Source organism: Drosophila sulfurigaster, chromosome 3, assembly GCF_023558435.1.
Source record: "Drosophila sulfurigaster albostrigata strain 15112-1811.04 chromosome 3, ASM2355843v2, whole genome shotgun sequence".
Classification (NCBI taxonomy): Eukaryota; Metazoa; Arthropoda; class Insecta; order Diptera; family Drosophilidae; genus Drosophila; species Drosophila sulfurigaster.
Window position 1 is genome coordinate 20,499,141 of NC_084883.1, and position 17,526 is coordinate 20,516,666.

Below are 17,526 nucleotides of genomic sequence, written 5' to 3' on the forward strand. Positions count from 1 at the left end.
TATTTTAAAATTGTATGTTCATATATTTAAGCCCCAGAGCTTTCAGAGTTTTCTTGAATCATTCATCTAAATGGGGAATTACTTTAAATTTGAATTGTATTTGTCAGTTAGTCATAAGCCAATGATATTTGTTCATTGCTAACTGATAGCTAACATATGTATAATTCAAAGACTTAAAAGAATCTCGTTTTTCAAATAATAAAAATTATATAATAAGTTCCTTAAGACCATCTTGAGTTTTAAAGGAATAACATAAAAATAATATAAGTTCCTATAATGAGAAAGAAAGGAAGATAAAGAGCTAAATAATCATTCAATATTATAACGATTTAATTAGTATTCAGAATAAACTTCAGCTTTAAATTAGAATGTATAGCTAGACTATATAATGCCTTGCTTTAAAAGTTGAAGCCAATAAAAAAATATATCTGCAGTTGATCGTCTTTTTGCAATATGTTTCAGCACAAACTTTTCTGTATTTTCTATCCTTTCTCTCTCCCTTTCCTTCTTCGCTGTTCCCTTGTCTATCTCATTAAAGCCTTTTGTTAGCTAAACTGAACCTCCCAGCAGCTCTTTAGCCAACTTTCTTGAAACCCTTTGCGAGCTCATACAAAGTACTGAGTATAAATGGGTACTTATCATGCAGTTCGCACTGTGACACACACACACACACACACTGTCAGAGACACTTACAAACACACACATACAAACTCGTGCAGCATTGGCGGGCATTTTAAATGAGTTTTCAGCTGACTGCTGGAATTTACAGCTGGCCAAAAAACGGGCTCTAAACACTTTTCGGCAAGCACTGAGCGCTGTAAACTTTTTTATGGCCCCGTTATTTAATTTATGGTTGAAAATACATTTCAACAACAAAATGCCAAAATGCGCACCTGTTACACACTCACACAGCAGCAACCAAAGCGGCAGCAGCAACAGCAACAGCAACAACACAAACTACAACAATGGCAATTAGACGCCGCACACGAGCAACAATAATATATTCATAGCTCTCGCTCGCACGCTTTCGCTTGCTGTCTCTTTCACTCTTTATCTCTCTTTCTCTATCGCTGTGCGTGTGTTGGTTTGGGTGTTGGGGGAGAAAATGCTTTCAACCTTTTCGTTATTATCTGTTGAAATATGAGCTGCGAGTTTTTGGCAACTTTTCTGAGCGCCCAACACGCATCGTTGTTGTTGTCGTTGTTGTTGTTGTTGTTGCTCATGTGTAATTAATTGTTAACAATTTTCTTCCTTTTCGTTTTGTTTTTTCATTTTCACTTTCGTGTTTGTTGTTGTAATTCCCTCGTTTTTTGCGTATTTGCCACACAGACAAAAAGAGAGAACAAAGTTACATGCAATTAAACTTTTGCTTAACAGCTGCAACTGCAGAGCTGCATAATTGAAAAAAGATTAACATTTTGTGCCAAAAATTTGTAAATATATATATGTATATATAGTTGGTTACACAACAAGCTAGAGCCAGACAGCATCGTCAAAAGAGAAGCGAAAGAGGAGAAGGAGGAGGAGGAGGAGGAAGAGCAGCAGACACTTTTGGCCAAGCACCACTTTGACGTTGAAAATGTCAACGAGCGAGTATAACACAAAAGCAACATAAACAACAAGTCACCAACACACACGCATCGAGACCACACACATATCATACACACACACACACATACAACGACATCATGGACACACGCACACACATAAAGATGTCAACTGCACCATGCAGTATGCGAACGAAAACTTTTCGCTCGCACTGTGCACAGTAAAATAAAATTTAATAAACGCCAGCGTTTTTATATTAAACCCATACGACAACAACAACCACAACACAAACAATTCAAACAACACCAATAACAACAACAACAACAACAACGACAACAACTTGACTTTCAAGCAAGAAAAAATTAATACAAAATTCAATAAAGTTTGTTCTCGGGAATTTCATATGACAGACAACGCACAAAATGTTTAGCAATAATCCTTATAGACTGAAACGTCAAGCGTTTGCATCAGACAGCCAAGAGAGGAAAAGAGAATGAAGTGGAGAACAGCGACGAGCAACGCAATCGACGAAAAAATAATCTAGAAATTTGTTCAGGCATCGAAATATGCTTTCTGCAAAAAGAGTTCGCAATATTTCGATATTGAGGTTGGATTTTTAATATGTGTTCTAAGTAATAAGTTGTTAAAGTACTGATGAAATAGCTTACAAAATTAAATTGTATTCAATTATCAATTGTTTAACCTTTAATAATATTATTCAAAGTGACAAGTTGAAGTACTCACAACATAATAAATGATATTGTCATTGTTATTACATAATTTTACTGCTCATTGTCATTAATTGATTTCAATAATGTAATTGCTCATATTTGCGAAAGTGTTAATACTTAATGCCACAAATTAGCACAAAAAACAATTGTTTTTTTTTTATACATCAACTTTTTAATCATTATTATCATTAACTTGAGTACTTGAAGTGTTTTTTATCTCTGATTTATTGTCTTTTCTCTAAGTTCAAAATTTAATTCTAAAGATAACCAAAATCAATAAATAATAAGTAATCATAATAAATAATAAGTAATAGAAAAAAGGATTAACATTTTACATCTTACATCTTACTTACTTACATCTTATGCGAAACATTCGAACCGAAAATGTGTCTTTTGATATTGTTTTTGAAATTATTATTATTATTTCTACAATTTTTTAATTTCCTACATATTTTCCCAGTTTTGTTGCCGCCAAAATTATTCCATAATTGAAAAAATACTTTCACATTGAAAAATTCTACGCAACTTTGGAGTTCTTTGAATAATTGAACTTCGTTATAGAAAACTTCATTGAGAAAATATTTTTATTTCGAAAATAGCTATATATTCCTTTATGGGGATATTGGAAAATCGGCTCCTAATCATAGTTTCAAATGTTAAATGGAGAAAAACAACATTAGCTTCTGTAATGTAGCTGAATTAGCTCCTTATTTTATGTTAACCAGCAATATGAATATATTTATCGAAAGATTGATTGAATATTAAGCGACACTGTAAAAGAAAAAGACAACGTAAAAACACGAAATTTTTATGCTCTCGATTATATTGCATTATAAAAATAAAAAAGGAATTTGTGGTTTAGTGCTCTAAAAAATCATGTAACCTTCTTGTAGCAGCAACTCCCTTTATAGAAATAATTTGAAATGAAAAATCAAATATGCATACCTTTTTTCAAATGAATGTTGTTAACAGTATTTAAATAAAGCTCTTTTTTTGTGCAATATAGCAAGCAATATAATAATAATAACACGAAAATATATCAAATAAAGGGTTTCTATATTCAAAAGTAATAATTACGACGAATATAAAAATTCAATATTATTTCTTATTTTTTTCTTATATAATATTTTTTACAATATTATTAAAAAACTCTGGTAATATATATTTTTTAATATTATTACTATATTGGCTTCAATATAATCTTTTTTCATAATTCAATTAAAGCAAATATCGAGCAATGCAAAAAATGAGTTGCAAATTTGAAGCAACTTGTAAATAATTAAATTTGCCATCGTGGAAATAACTTTTTGCTCTTTCAGCCAAAATGTATGCACACATTTGCACTTATTGTGAATTCTTTACTAATTAAACAAGTTTCGTGTCGGAGGCACCACACACAACACACATAACACACAACACACAGTGTGTGGCAGAAGCGTATGCACAGTGCACATGCTGAAGAGATGATGTCTGTGCGCTTCTTAACCCTCCCAAAGTTCCAATCCCCAATCACAGTCGTAGTCTTATTTGCCATCTCCTCTCTCTCTTCGTCTCTCTTCTATCTCTGTCTCTCTTCTCGCTCTATCCACGCCCACAATTTGCTATCACAACAGCAGGCAGAATTCGGCGTAGAGCAAAATTGTTGGAATTTCATTGTGCGCTGTGCGATTTATGTTATTATCGATTTCGCATAACACAAAATTCACAATCATTGCAGACATCCCGCTTGCATGTGTGTGTGTGTGTTCAGTGTGTACTTTGTGTACTATGTGTGTGTGTGTGTATAGTACCTCAACTCAATTGATTCAAGCAATTTAATATTCATTTGTGCGTGTAAATCAGATTTGCGCATGCAAACAGCCAAAATCGACAGCAAATAATTGATTTGTCGAGCAATGTAATCAGTGCAAAAATAATTTTGATAATTTTTATTGAAAACGCGCTAAGCGATAACAGATTTTTGGCATTTGGCATAAATAGATGATTGCCCCGAACTTCAGCGTCTAACAAAACCAACTCAAGTGTTCGGCACGTGTTGTACGTAGAGTGGATCAGAGTGATGGGCAGGGAAGGGAGAGTTGCGTGCTGCTGATTTATTACAGCAACCTGATTTATTAATCAATTTCATGCGCCAGCCTCAACATAATCAGAGCAGAGAGAACAACTAATTTGATTATGATTTATGGTGGGATAATCCTGACATTTGCTCTGCCTGTGGTGACAAAATCTGTGTGGGGCACTGCAAAGCCAGCACGCAAGGTGGCAGCTGTAACCAAGTTGCAAAGCTGCCAAGTTGCACACTCACACACACGCACACACAGTTGCCTGCAATTGTCAAGCTATGCGCGATAATGCATATTGTGCTTAACACAGCAACTGTTAAGTCAGCACTGTTAAGGCCCCGCTGTGAAGCCAGCACTTTTAAGAGAGCACTGTTAAGGCATCACTGTTAAATGAGTAAACTGCCAAGACTGCGCTGTTAAGACAGTGCTGTAAAGTAAGCGAACTGCTAAGTTAGCACTGTTAAGGCAGCAACTGTTAAGTCAGCCACTGCACTGCACTGTTAAGTTAGCAGCAAACTCTCGGTTAAGCTAGTTGCTGCTGTGTCTATGGCGCTCTGCTCTCTCGCTCTCCCTCCCCCGCACTCTCTCACTTTCTCTGACGCTGTTAACAGTTTGTCCAGTGATAGTTTTAGTAGCAAGAATGAAGCATCAATATGCATTCTAATCGCCTGTCTACTCTGTGTGTGTGTGGCGAAGTTATGCATGACAAGTTATTACGCATACGACGCGTTATCACGACTCCCGCACAAAAACGTTGCTTATTGAAAATTATGAGCTCAAATGATCATAATGCTCTCACACACACACATCTGCACACCCACACCCATTCGCACACTCACTCATACACTCAGAGATATGAGTAAATATGGGCAAATATTATGTTTGGCAGGGGCAACTAACTGACAATTTATGAGCTCTGCTGCAGACACTAAAACTCCACTAATTTAGTCGCTGCCTTCCCACTCTCCCCGCTTGTTGTGGCTACCATTTTGTATACACAACGTTGCCGCCGCGTTTATTTTTGGCTTTATTTATTTGGCTGTATTAAATGTCTATGTTCATGTTCCTGTTTCTGTTTCTGTTTGGGATTCTGCTGCCGCTTCTGCTACTGCTGCTGCTGGTCCTCAGTTCCTGCTCTATCATTCGCAGTGTTGCGACAGATAGACAAAAAATCCATTTGAATTTCTGCATATGTATGAGTGTGTGAGTGAGTGTGTTTGTGTGTTTGTATGTGTGTTTGGGATGTGGGTGTCTGGGAAGTGGGTGAGTTAGTCTAGTGGCAAATCGGTCTTTGTTGGCACTCTGTCCGTGTCTAGGACAACAAGCGGCATTACAGCCACTAATACTACGAGTAGACCACATAGAGCCAGATCACAGCCACTGAATTTGTCCGACTACGAATGTGAATACGAATGTGAATTACGGATGTGAATGTGAATGTGAATGGACATTTGAGCAGGAGTAGCTGTGTATTGTAGTTTCAAAGCGCGTTAACTCACTCAACCAAATCGGGTGACAACAACAAATTGCCATAACTAAGTGTAAATAAATCAGCAGGTGACAGACTACATGTTACCCTCGGCTAACTTCGTTCAAATTATTCACTGAAATATGCATAACTTACAGAGCGAATATAAAAGAAGAGACCGAATAAAATGTGCTCTATGAAAAATGTATAAAAGAGAAAAAAACAAAGATGAGATAAAAATCATCAAAATATGGCAGATTGTCATCATTGTAGTGTTAAATAAATAAATATATTTTAGATACCAAAAGTTTCTTTTAATCATCATTGTAGAGTTAAATAAATAAATATATTTTAGCTACCAAAAGTTGCTTTTGACAGCGACTAATTCAAATTTGATTATAAAAATTCATTTATAAAAAATAATGCTAATAGACTTCGTAAAAAATTGAATATTTGTATAATAATTTTTTTATTAAAATAAATTAAAATTGGGCATATAAATTAAATGGGAATGGCAAAAGCAAATCAAAAGAGATAAGAGTAAAATAAATGATACTGCACAAAAAAAGGAAACTAAAATATTGCTAAAATTCGCATATGAATAGGTAAGGAAAACAATATGATTGACTACGTAAATGATAGACTAATTGATACCCTTAAAAGATTTCAAAGTTTGATTAATTTCTTCACAAAGTAACACAACAAACGGTGCCACATATTCGATTATAGCTTCCAACAAAATCACACTAGCTCACAGGGTATGCAAATACAAAATCAATTTGGTTTACAGCACTGTCCTTTAGGGGTCAAGAGGGTCCAAAGGCGGGGGCGTGTCCAGCCCGCATCTTCAAGGTTAAGCGCCATGTGGCATGCAATTGAGAGGCGACTCAACACCCGCATCAATATGCATTTTGCTTGTCTCAATTTCATTTGAATCGTTCTTGTTGTTGTTGTTGTGCGTCTCGTTGTCAAGTTAAAAACTTTGCTCATTTGTCCTTATGACATTTCGAGGCATTATGTTAGCCTGCTTTTGTGGCATTATCTTTTGATTACTTCATTTCCTCTGCGTACGCCTCTAATGTTGCACACGTGTCGCAGAGCAGCAGCCAAAGCACCAACAGCAACAACAACAACAGCAGCAACAAACAAACTGTAGCAATCACTTCAATCTGATTCTGAGAGTGCCATTCACAGTTTTTGAAGTTTCTGTGGTTTGAAGTTGAATCGTTTCTGTTCGTGTTGTTGTTACTGTTGTTGTTGTTGTCTTGGCAAATTATGAAAAGCCTCAACTATAAGTCACATAAGACATGGCCAAGTCCAAGGTCTAAGCAGTTGACTCTTTTTGAGCTACTGTCTCAGGGCCTTTTTTCCGTTTAGCCGGCAATAAACTTTGGCAACTCTTTCAATTTACTCAAATGTGAAGTGTGTGCGAGTGTGTGTATGTGTGTGTGTGTGCTTTGGGTCTGTCGAAATGACTTCTTGTTTAGTTGGCAGTTTTCAGAACATATCAGCAGACGAAAGCAGAAGAGGCGAGCAAAAGCGAAGATCACCTTTTCGCACAAATTGCTTACAAAGTGTTTTTGTTGTTGTTGTTGCTGCTGTTCTTGGGCTCCCGCACAAAAATAAATGGCTGAGCAGTAAATCTTTGTCGGTTTAGGTTATTGAATATTTCATGCTCCAGCTGATTTATTATTTATTTCTTTTTAATGCCCTGCCGAAGGTCAAGCAAAAGCGTTTTTCGATGAACCTCTGAACCCGTTTTACCCCCTCCACCCATTCCCCCTCCTCTCACTACTTGTCCGATTTGCTCCATAAACGTGCCACAACATAAAGAAAACAGCATCAACAACGATGTCCAGTGTCCAGTGTCCAATCCCAAGTTCCGTATACACTCTCTGCAGCATTTCCTGCTTGCAGCGGAAATACCAGCTACGATTTCCGCTGTGCCATTGTTAATACGCCAAAGTCGGTGACAACGACTGCCCTCCACTTTGCTCTCTCTCTCTCTCTCACTCTCCCTCACTCTGCTTGCCCTAAGTGGCCCCCTTCTTTGTCTTTGTCAGTTTTTCGGTCGCATAATTAGAGCGCAGCCAACGCATGCCTAATGAGTTCTTGGTTGGCTTTTAGTGCTGCATTTGATGTGGCGCACACAAAGTTCTCTCCATGAGTACTATGGTACATCTGTCCTGGGGGCGTTGCTCAAAAATTACAAGCACAAAGTCCCCTAACCCTGAATCCCGCCTCCGTTTCTCCTCCTCTCTTAACGCCCTCATGATGTTCGCGGCTTTGGCCACAGCTGCCGTTTCGCTGCTCAATAATGCAAGTGTCCTTTCAGCGATCCCTTTAGTCTCCCTCACTTCCCCTTCCTCCTTTCCACCCCTTCGCACGCGTTGTTTGCCCCTGTGGCAGGCATAAAGTGCATAAAAACGCCGATATCCGACCAGAGGCAGTGTGGGCCAGCATTCGTGGCATTTGCATGGCCACAAAGTGCCTCATCGACTACAGGCAACGCTCTTTGGCTGCAGCTTCCCCTTCTCCTTCCCTTTCTCATGCATCCCCAGTCATTGGCGTGTCCGCAGGATATTGAAGTCCTGCCACCAGACGTGGGGGCAAACACTATTTTATTTTTTTTTTTCGCTCGGTCACAACTATTTGCTCACACACACCATGCTTAGTAATAAAGTCAAAAAAACGTACGCTCAACGCTTTTTCTCTTTGTTTTATTTAGCTTCAGCTTTAGTTTAGTTTTTCCTTTTTTTTTTGGCAACAATTTTGTTTTGCACATTTGCTATTATTAAGCTTGCATATTTTCAACATTTTTGCCTTCAATTATTTACAAATCTTGCAGTCAAAGTTCTTGGCTGCAAAAATGTTTTTATTTTAAGCGCTGCTAAAACTTTCCATTTCTCTCTCTCTTGTTTTTTTTTTGTGCATTTTGCTACAATAGTTGGCAGCTCTTTTGCACTAGTGCGTGTGTGTGTGTGTTGTGTCGGTTTGGGTCTTTATGTAAATCGGTCGTTGCGCTTTTCAGTTTTTCAGTTTTTGCTGCCATTACTTCCTTAGTGCCGAACCCCGTGGTCTCTCTTGCAGCTCCCAGTTGAGCTTGAGATGCATGTGCTGAGTGTTTTGTTATTGAAACATATGAGTATTTTTTACATTTGTTTACTTTACACACTGCACATTGAGATCTGATACCCTGGAACGCTTTTTCTGAGAGAGGTTTAACTCAAATAAAAAGATGGACTTTCTTAAAAAGTAAATGTACTATTAAATTGTATTTTAAATAGAAAATAGTTCTTTAAAATCAAATCAAATCTTTTGACCGTCTTATAAATTTGTTAAATTTTCCTTTCACCACTTAGAAACCAAATCTACATTTTAAATATTTTTTTATTTTATACAAAAATGGTATTTATTACACACAAAATGTTTAAGCAGTCCAATGAAAAGAGACATTTTCCTTTCACTCTAAGAAATAAAATGAATTCATATTGCGTTTAATAGCATATCATACTCATACTCCTACACATAGAGAAAAAATCTTAACTGAAAAGTAGATTGTAAATCTTGATTAAAGATTTTTCCGATCTGAAAAAAAATCCTGTTCATATATTTTATCTTTTCATATTCTAATTTATAAATTTATTTATATATTCGTTTAATTCATCAATATTATTCTCCCATTTCGCTTCAATCCCCACTCAGTTGCAGTTCCAGGCTACTTCCAGGACACTTTTTAGTCCTGCATGCCTAATGCATTTCAACTGTTAAGCTTGTTCATTTCTCTGGCCTTTTAACGCTTTCGACATTGTACTTTGTCTTGGAGTGGCAAACCAACTTGAATTGTTAGTTAAACAACAACAACAGCAACAACAACGAAAGGCAACAAAAATACAAAAGTAAAAATGCAAAAAAGGGCAACACAAAACACAGTGCCAAGATGTGTGTTAAACTTTTGCCTGCTGCCCCATAACGACTCGACAAAAAGGCAACAACAGAAAAAAGTAAGAGAAAAAGCAAAATAAAATAATGGTGGATTTTAATGTATGCGCTAAAAGCTTGAGCAGCTGGCTGGCAACAATTGTTGGGCACTGTATTAAAAGTTTTCGAGGCTTAAAGTTTCATGCAACAAGGCAACGGCAACGGCAACGAAGTCTGGCTGAAAAACTTTTGGTCCCCGCTTCGGCGCGGCATACAAAATGTATTTACCTCTTTCGCAGAGCCTAAAAGTATGCAGCAGATACACACATACACACATAAACACAATACACGTGCTGACAAAGGCAACTTAACACACAATTGCGCTTTTGCATATTTGTTAAGCAACAAACAAAAAAAAACAACAACAAGAAGCCAAAACTAAAGCAAACGGCAAATGGCAAAAGCCGCCTTCTAGCCACGTTCCACCAAACAAAGTCAAACTGGCAAACAGGCAACTAACCAGCCAACCAAACAGCCAACACAGTCAGCCAGCCAGCCGAACCAGGTCAAGAGCTGTTAACTTGAAAATTACACAATTTTTGCATTTTCCAATGTGTGTGAAGCACATTTCACGTTAAATCCGTGTGTGTGGAGGATGTGTGTGTGTGGGTGTATGCGTGTTTATGTGTTTGTGTGTGTGCACTCAATTGCTTGCACGAATTGAATATTTAAAGTCCAAACAATTGGCCACAAAAAGAATTTTCGGCGAAATGCGCAAAACCACAATGCAACATGAAAGTCAACAATGAAGCATGCAACACGCTGTTGCTGTTGCCGCTGTTGCAACTGTTGTTGATATTACTATTTGGTATTGGCATCGTTGTTATTGTTGTCGCCTTGATGTGCTTCACCACCATATAAACAGAGCGATTTTGAACAGTTGAACAGCTGCCACATAAATGGTGCAGTTAAACAAAACAACACTGACAGCAAACATCGGACAGTTTATATTTGTTTACTGCAATTAAGCAGCTGAAAAGCATCCTCGACTTCCATTTTGCGCGTTGACACGCTCTGACAATAAAATGAACTAAAATTGTCATGCAATGCAATAATGAAATGCACTTTTGCATTTCCAATTGCACTTAATTAATAAAAATATAATATATGAAAACAAAGTAAGCTTCAACTGCACAACACTTTGAAGCTCTTTCTTTAATAATGCTGAGAGCAAAAATATAATATTGTTCACAGCTTTGCATTTTAAATGTTGCACTTAATGTGGTTATTTTAATTCTAATTTATATATATTTTAATTATAAATTACGCATTTGTTTTGTATTCAAAAGTTTTAAAGTTAAAGAGCAAAAATATTGCAAATTCAAACTTTGTTCACAACTTTGCATTTTAAATGATGCCATTCATGTGGTTATTTTAATTATAATTTATATATATTTTAATTAGAAATTACGCTTATATTTTGTAGTCGAAAGTTTTTAAGTTGCGGAAATAAATAGAAACATTTATTTCATAGTCAAAGAGTCTTTGATATTTTCTAACTCTTCATTCAATAAAAGTGCTCTGCACAAAACTAAATTAATTTCCTAGTTTATTTATATAAGAGAGAGAGAGAGAGAGAGAGAGAGAGAGAGAGAGAGAGAGAGATTGTTGGAAGCTGGTTAAATAATGCACAATGCAATTAAATCAAAATAAATAAAACAGGAACACACAAACAAATAATGAAGAGAAAACGCAAAATATTTTATAACAAATAAGAAAGCCACAGGCGAGTGTGCTCGACTGTGAGATACCCGATAACCATTTTAAATAAAAATAAAACAGACAAAACAACAAATCAATTATTCTTAAGATAAACCAAACATTATATCCCAAATATACTAAAATATACCAAAGGCCATGTAGGCCATAGAGGTCAAAGCAGCTGAGACACAATCGTAGTAGATATAATTTGCCATACAGAAGTACTTTTTAAATAACTTTTACAATTTAATTAAATTCTCAGGAATCCTAGATACTACTATTTTTATTTATAGTTTATATTGTATCAAAATTCGGTAATCAAAATTAAGCTTGTTATTCGATTTTGATTTTGTTTTTTTGGGCACGGAAAATGGAAAAAAATTAAAACAAACTTGATCTGCGTGCAAACATAAACAAAATGATATCTGTATCTCTTATAGTCTCTGAAATTTAGTTGTTCATATGGACGGAGGGACAGACAGACAGACATGGCTATATCGTCTCGGCTGTTGACGGTGATCAAGAATATGTATATTTTATAAGTTCAGAGATGCCTCCGTATGCATGTTACATACATTTCCTGCAGGCACAAAGTTATTATTTTCCTTCTCCCTGGTATAAAAATGTGGAACAATTAAAAGCAATTATTTGATATTATTTGCACATATTTCAATTGATAACTCATAACTTTATTTGACAGAATATTGACCCAGGAATAAAGTTGCCAAAAAATCAATTGAGTTATAGTAATAAAGAGCTTATCTATTTTACTTAAGTGCCTCTAGGAAAATTTACTTATTTAGGCTTAAGACTTCGATATTTTAATCCAGCTTTGCGATTTACTGTCTGCTTTACTGCTTAAAGAGAATGCTATTTACATATTTATGCATCGCATAGTATGTTAATTGATTGTTGTAATATTATATGCAGAAATCCTCAAAATCCATCCCTTCTATTCAAGCTAACATTTAATCTCAAATAGCCTTCTATAGAGTATTATTTTACACATACTCGGAGAATTTCGTACTCAAATTATAGCAAGCAATTGTGCATTGCATTATGCTCAAGTGTGTGCAGTGTGGAATTCGCTCAGAGTGCGTATAATTGTCGCCTTCAAGGTGCTGCGAGTGTGTGTGTGTTTAAAGCTGCCGTGTGGTTTGCTTTTAAGTAAGTGCCTAACAAATGGCAAACTTGAGTTGCGCCTAAGGCAAATGTGTGCAGATGAAGATGAAGATTAATTTGTATGCTCAGGCAACTTGAGAGGCTGGCACAATTCCAGCGACTCATGCGAGTCCATGGCTGACTTGGTCTGCTCTGCTCTGTTCTGGTCTGGTCTGGTCTGGTCTGCTTAGGGGTCTGCACTGGTCTGGGTCTGAGGCTGAGTCTGGGGGACTCTTCGACTTGCCTAAGGTAACAAACACACACAAACACAGAGAGCGAACGAATGAACGAACAATGAGGCAAACATTTGTGGAATTTTTTTTCACTTTTTTTGTTTTTGTATACATGGCACGAAGAACAAGAGAAAGAAACAGAAGAGAGAGAGAGAGAGAGCAAAGAACGGGCCGCGGGGCGTTGCCAAATGAATGATGAATGCTTATAAATGAGCGTGAGGGCGACGTGTGACCTTTTAGTGTTGCCATTGCCTTAGGGCTCAGCCAGAGGCCACTGCAGTCACAGTGTGTGTGTGTGTGTGTGTATGCGTGTGTGTGTGTGCGTGTGTCTCTGTATTTGCGTGTGGGCGTTGTGCATATTTATGACCCTTTAGACGGTCTTCAATTTGTTGCTGTGGCATTGACAGCATTAAGCTTTGAGCAGCTCAAACGGATCAGTCAAATGGCTTTTATTAAAACAGAGACGACATGCCTCTTACTCTTTCACTCTCTCTTCTCTCACTCTTTGTCTCTGTCATTCCTTGCCCCTCCTCACCTGGCACTTTTGACTCACGCGATGATGCGCTGTGCAATTTACCACAACAAAGCTGGCCTACGGGTCGTATGAGCAATGAGCCATCTTATTAATTATGATGCCATTTAAATTGTCAAAGGTGTCTGCACATGCGGTTAATGCAACAAAATTGTCAGCCACGGGGCAGCACACACACACTCACACACGCTGTCAAACACACATACACAACACACTACACACATTCTCACTCTCTCTCTCCATTTAGACATTTGCGTTATTTTGACCCAAATTGCGGGCAGGCATCTTAGCGAAATGAAGCCACGAGCCTGCGGAAATCTTCATTTGATGTTCGTGAGTGCTTTGCGTCGACTAATTAATGTCACCTGATATCCAAGGCATTCACTTCCATCACTTCCACGCTCCGTCACGTTTTCAATTCTCATTTAGGCAGCATTAAAAACTAACTACAAACTTTTCATAGGCAACAAATTTTCAATCTGAAGTTGCAACTTTTTCGCAGGCAAACGCCATCATTAGCCCCAAAAACGCGCGTCTGCTGTTTGCCCGTCATTAAAAACAGTTTACAAAGGCAGCCCACAAAAACCGGAAACCCTTTTTTATTATATAACTCGAAAGTGGAGAGAGAGAGGATCTCCAGCTTCTAGCCTAGAACAAACAGCAGCAGCAGCAGGCCTTGCCTTAATCAAGATTTTTGTTTTAAGGGCAGCAGTTAGACTGCAAACTAAATAAATAAATACAAAATCAAACTATCAATTGAAATGTCGAATAGATCTCGTTATTTCGATGAGCGTATACACGATGTGCCCGTCAACGCGGATCTAAACGTGAATCGCAACGCGAATAAAATTGCCTGGCGACAGCAAAGCCAGCAACGAGATGCGGTCTACAACAAATACATATCCGACTGGGAGAAGCTCTGGGAAGGGCTTACAGTGAGTCAACGCAGTAAATGCCACAACCAGGAGCAGCAGCAGTAGAAGTAGAAGGTGAAGACAGCTTGAATTGTTTGTGTCTTTCTTTGCCATTGTTTGCCCAAAAGAAAATTCTGTGTATCAAAATGTACCCACGGTAAAGTCGTGTACTTATGGCTATATTTATCTATATACGTATGTATGTATACAGATAAGTACGTGTATGCGCATACATACATACAGCCATGTACTTGTGTGTGCTTCTGTATATAAGTAGTGCAAATAAATTTCGTTTTCTTTTGTTTCTATGACTTTCGCTCTTTATACTGCGCTGTATCGCATCAGTTCGTCCAGAGTGAGGAATATAATTTTTATGGGTGGCAGACGATAGAAGAATGTCTTGAAAGCAATATGTTTTATTATTAAAATATTGAAGAATTTTTATTAATACTCGTGAGTGTAGTAAAAAGATTGTTTAGGAGTTGAGCATATAAATGTGTGTGTGGTTTTTTCCACTTTAATAGATAGGTAAACAGAAATTCATGAATTCAATTGCCAATTTATAATTGAGATCATTTCAATAGTATTTACATGCATATTTACTGCCAATATAGTTTGTACAAATTTTCCCTAACAATTATGTAAACTTATCTGTTTTGAACTTAAGCTTAATCAATGGTAGCTTTGTATGAGCATATACACATGTGTATATAAGAAATTATTGATGAAATTGGTAATTTAGAAATTAAATCTCTTAAGTATTATTTCTTTAATAGCTACGTGTGTAAGTACTATAAATATGTATTTTTATTACAAGTAAGCTGATCCGTTTTAGCCTAAGCTTAATCAATGTTAGGTGTACATAAAAAATGTTGTAATTAAATTATTAAATAAAAAAATAAATCATTTAATGACAATTTTGTTTGTAAGTGATAAAAATATGAATATTTATTCCACATAAGAAAACTGATCAGCTCCAAGCATCAAACATAAAAATTCTATCGATGGCAGCCTTTCGATCTGACTCCATCTGTGTCAGCTTTTCTCGATATATGTATATGCCTATTCAATACAGGATATACGCCAGTCGAGCCATCTATATGTAAAGTGATGTTGTTTATTTTTTTTTTTCTTGCAACTGTCTGCAATTTCTACAGTGCCCGCAAAAGTATGCTATGGATAAGGCAATGGCTACGGGCAATGCCATTTCTAAAGCACACACAGTTCTCCATTATGTGTATGCGAGTGTGTGTGCGTGTGTACGAGTGTGCTAGAGTGTGTGCCGTATAACGAGGTCAGTGCTTTGGCACAAAAGTTGTCAACTTGAAAATTACACGTACTGCAAAAATCAGTTGAAATTCACACACACACACACACAGCTTACACCCGCACTTAGTAGTGCTGAATGTGTGTTGTGTGTGTGTGTGTATTATGCGTGTGTGTCTTTGGCTATTGCCAACCAGCAAGCACAACACACACAGCACAGCACATCAGCAGAGAGCAGCCAACTGTTGCCCTTTATTTGAGTTTATCAGCGTGTAAAATGCGCAATTCAAATGCAAATGTGCAGCGTAATTAAAAATGTGCAAATGCCTGCATAGTTATTCCATTTGCCCTGCCCGTTGACTTTTGTGCTCCATTTTCATTTTTTCCTTGTTTTTTTTTTGTACTTTCAGCACATTTTCAATCCCCTCGCAGAGTCAATTTTTAATAGTCCGCTTTTTTAGCGTGAAAGCAATTTCATTTTTCAACTCACTTATCGCACCATAATCACAAATTATTAATTCTTTAAAGGCTCTTCTTTTTTTATACTTTTAATAATATTGATTGACCGATTTATGATTATATTTTGCAATCAATTTTAAACTACGCACCGTTTTATGGCTTACAGTTTAATTGTGCGAAAAAGCTGAATTCAAAACTAGCTGACCTCGAAAAGATTTGTGGGTAAAAAGCTGTATTCATAATTATTTGATAAATATATTTGAATAAATACAATTTGTGGTTGGTATTATATATAAGCAAGCTATTAACTTAAATACAAATCTTTTACACAAAATTAAATGAAAAAAAAAGAATTGAAATTCTATGCTAATAAAAGCGTTAATTAACAAAATTTATAAAGTTCTTTTCTCGAATTGCTTAAAACAATTAAAGTAGAAGAACCTCAACCTTATGTAAATGCATAATAACGAGGCAAATTCCTTAGTAATGATGGAAAACAATAAAATAAATCCGAATACTTGAATCCATTGTAAGGAATACAAACGTTAAAAGCACCCATACTGAAATTACGAATGCGATTTGAGTAATTGCATCCGGCTCCTGTTTAGAGTTTCAACAATTAAATAAGATGCACGATGGAAGCGGCTTAAATTCAATTTGTATTGTAAATGCTGCAACTGGTCGAGGTAATCTTTCAGTTTCTAGTTGATGATTTGATTGCTGTATGAATTATTAACAACTCACTTGGCTCGAAATTAGAGAGCTACTACAATTCCGAGAACATAACGGCACAAAAGCCAAATGAAAGCCGACAAAGTTGCACATGATGATGACGATGCCGATGACGATGGCCAAAAGCTGGGGAGCTGGAATTGGGAGAAGCTGGCAAACAGACAGATTGGCAAATTGACAGAGTGGCAGAGCGGCAAAGACTGTGGCAGAAGTTGGCACAAATAAAGTCGTCGTTCATATTTTGAAATAAAGCTGCCGTTATCACAAATTGACAGCAAAGTACGAGCATTGTTGTGGCCGAGTACTTTGGGGCAGCTGTGGCATTTCCTAGAAGGTTGGGCATCAGCAGAAGCAGCAGCAGCATCAGGATTGGGCTTCGAGCTTGCTTTTATGGCTTCATGCGGTCAGTCAACCAGGCAGTACATTTCACAGGCTTTGCCTCACTTCCGTTTCCGAGCACACAGCAACACACACAAATATACATATGCATGTGGAGCGTGTTTGGCACATACACACACATACACACACATGCACACACCAACACACGCATACAGCGAGTTAAGTGCTTTGTGGTTGCTGGCAGCGCGTTGATTGCGATGTGGTCAAAAAATCTAATAAAGCTTGTGCATATGAATTGGCAACACATTTTACGAGTGGCAAATGCTGCTTTTCTGCCTCCCCCTCCTTCTGAACACATGTCGATTTATGCTTTATTAAATCATATTAACAGCCAATCG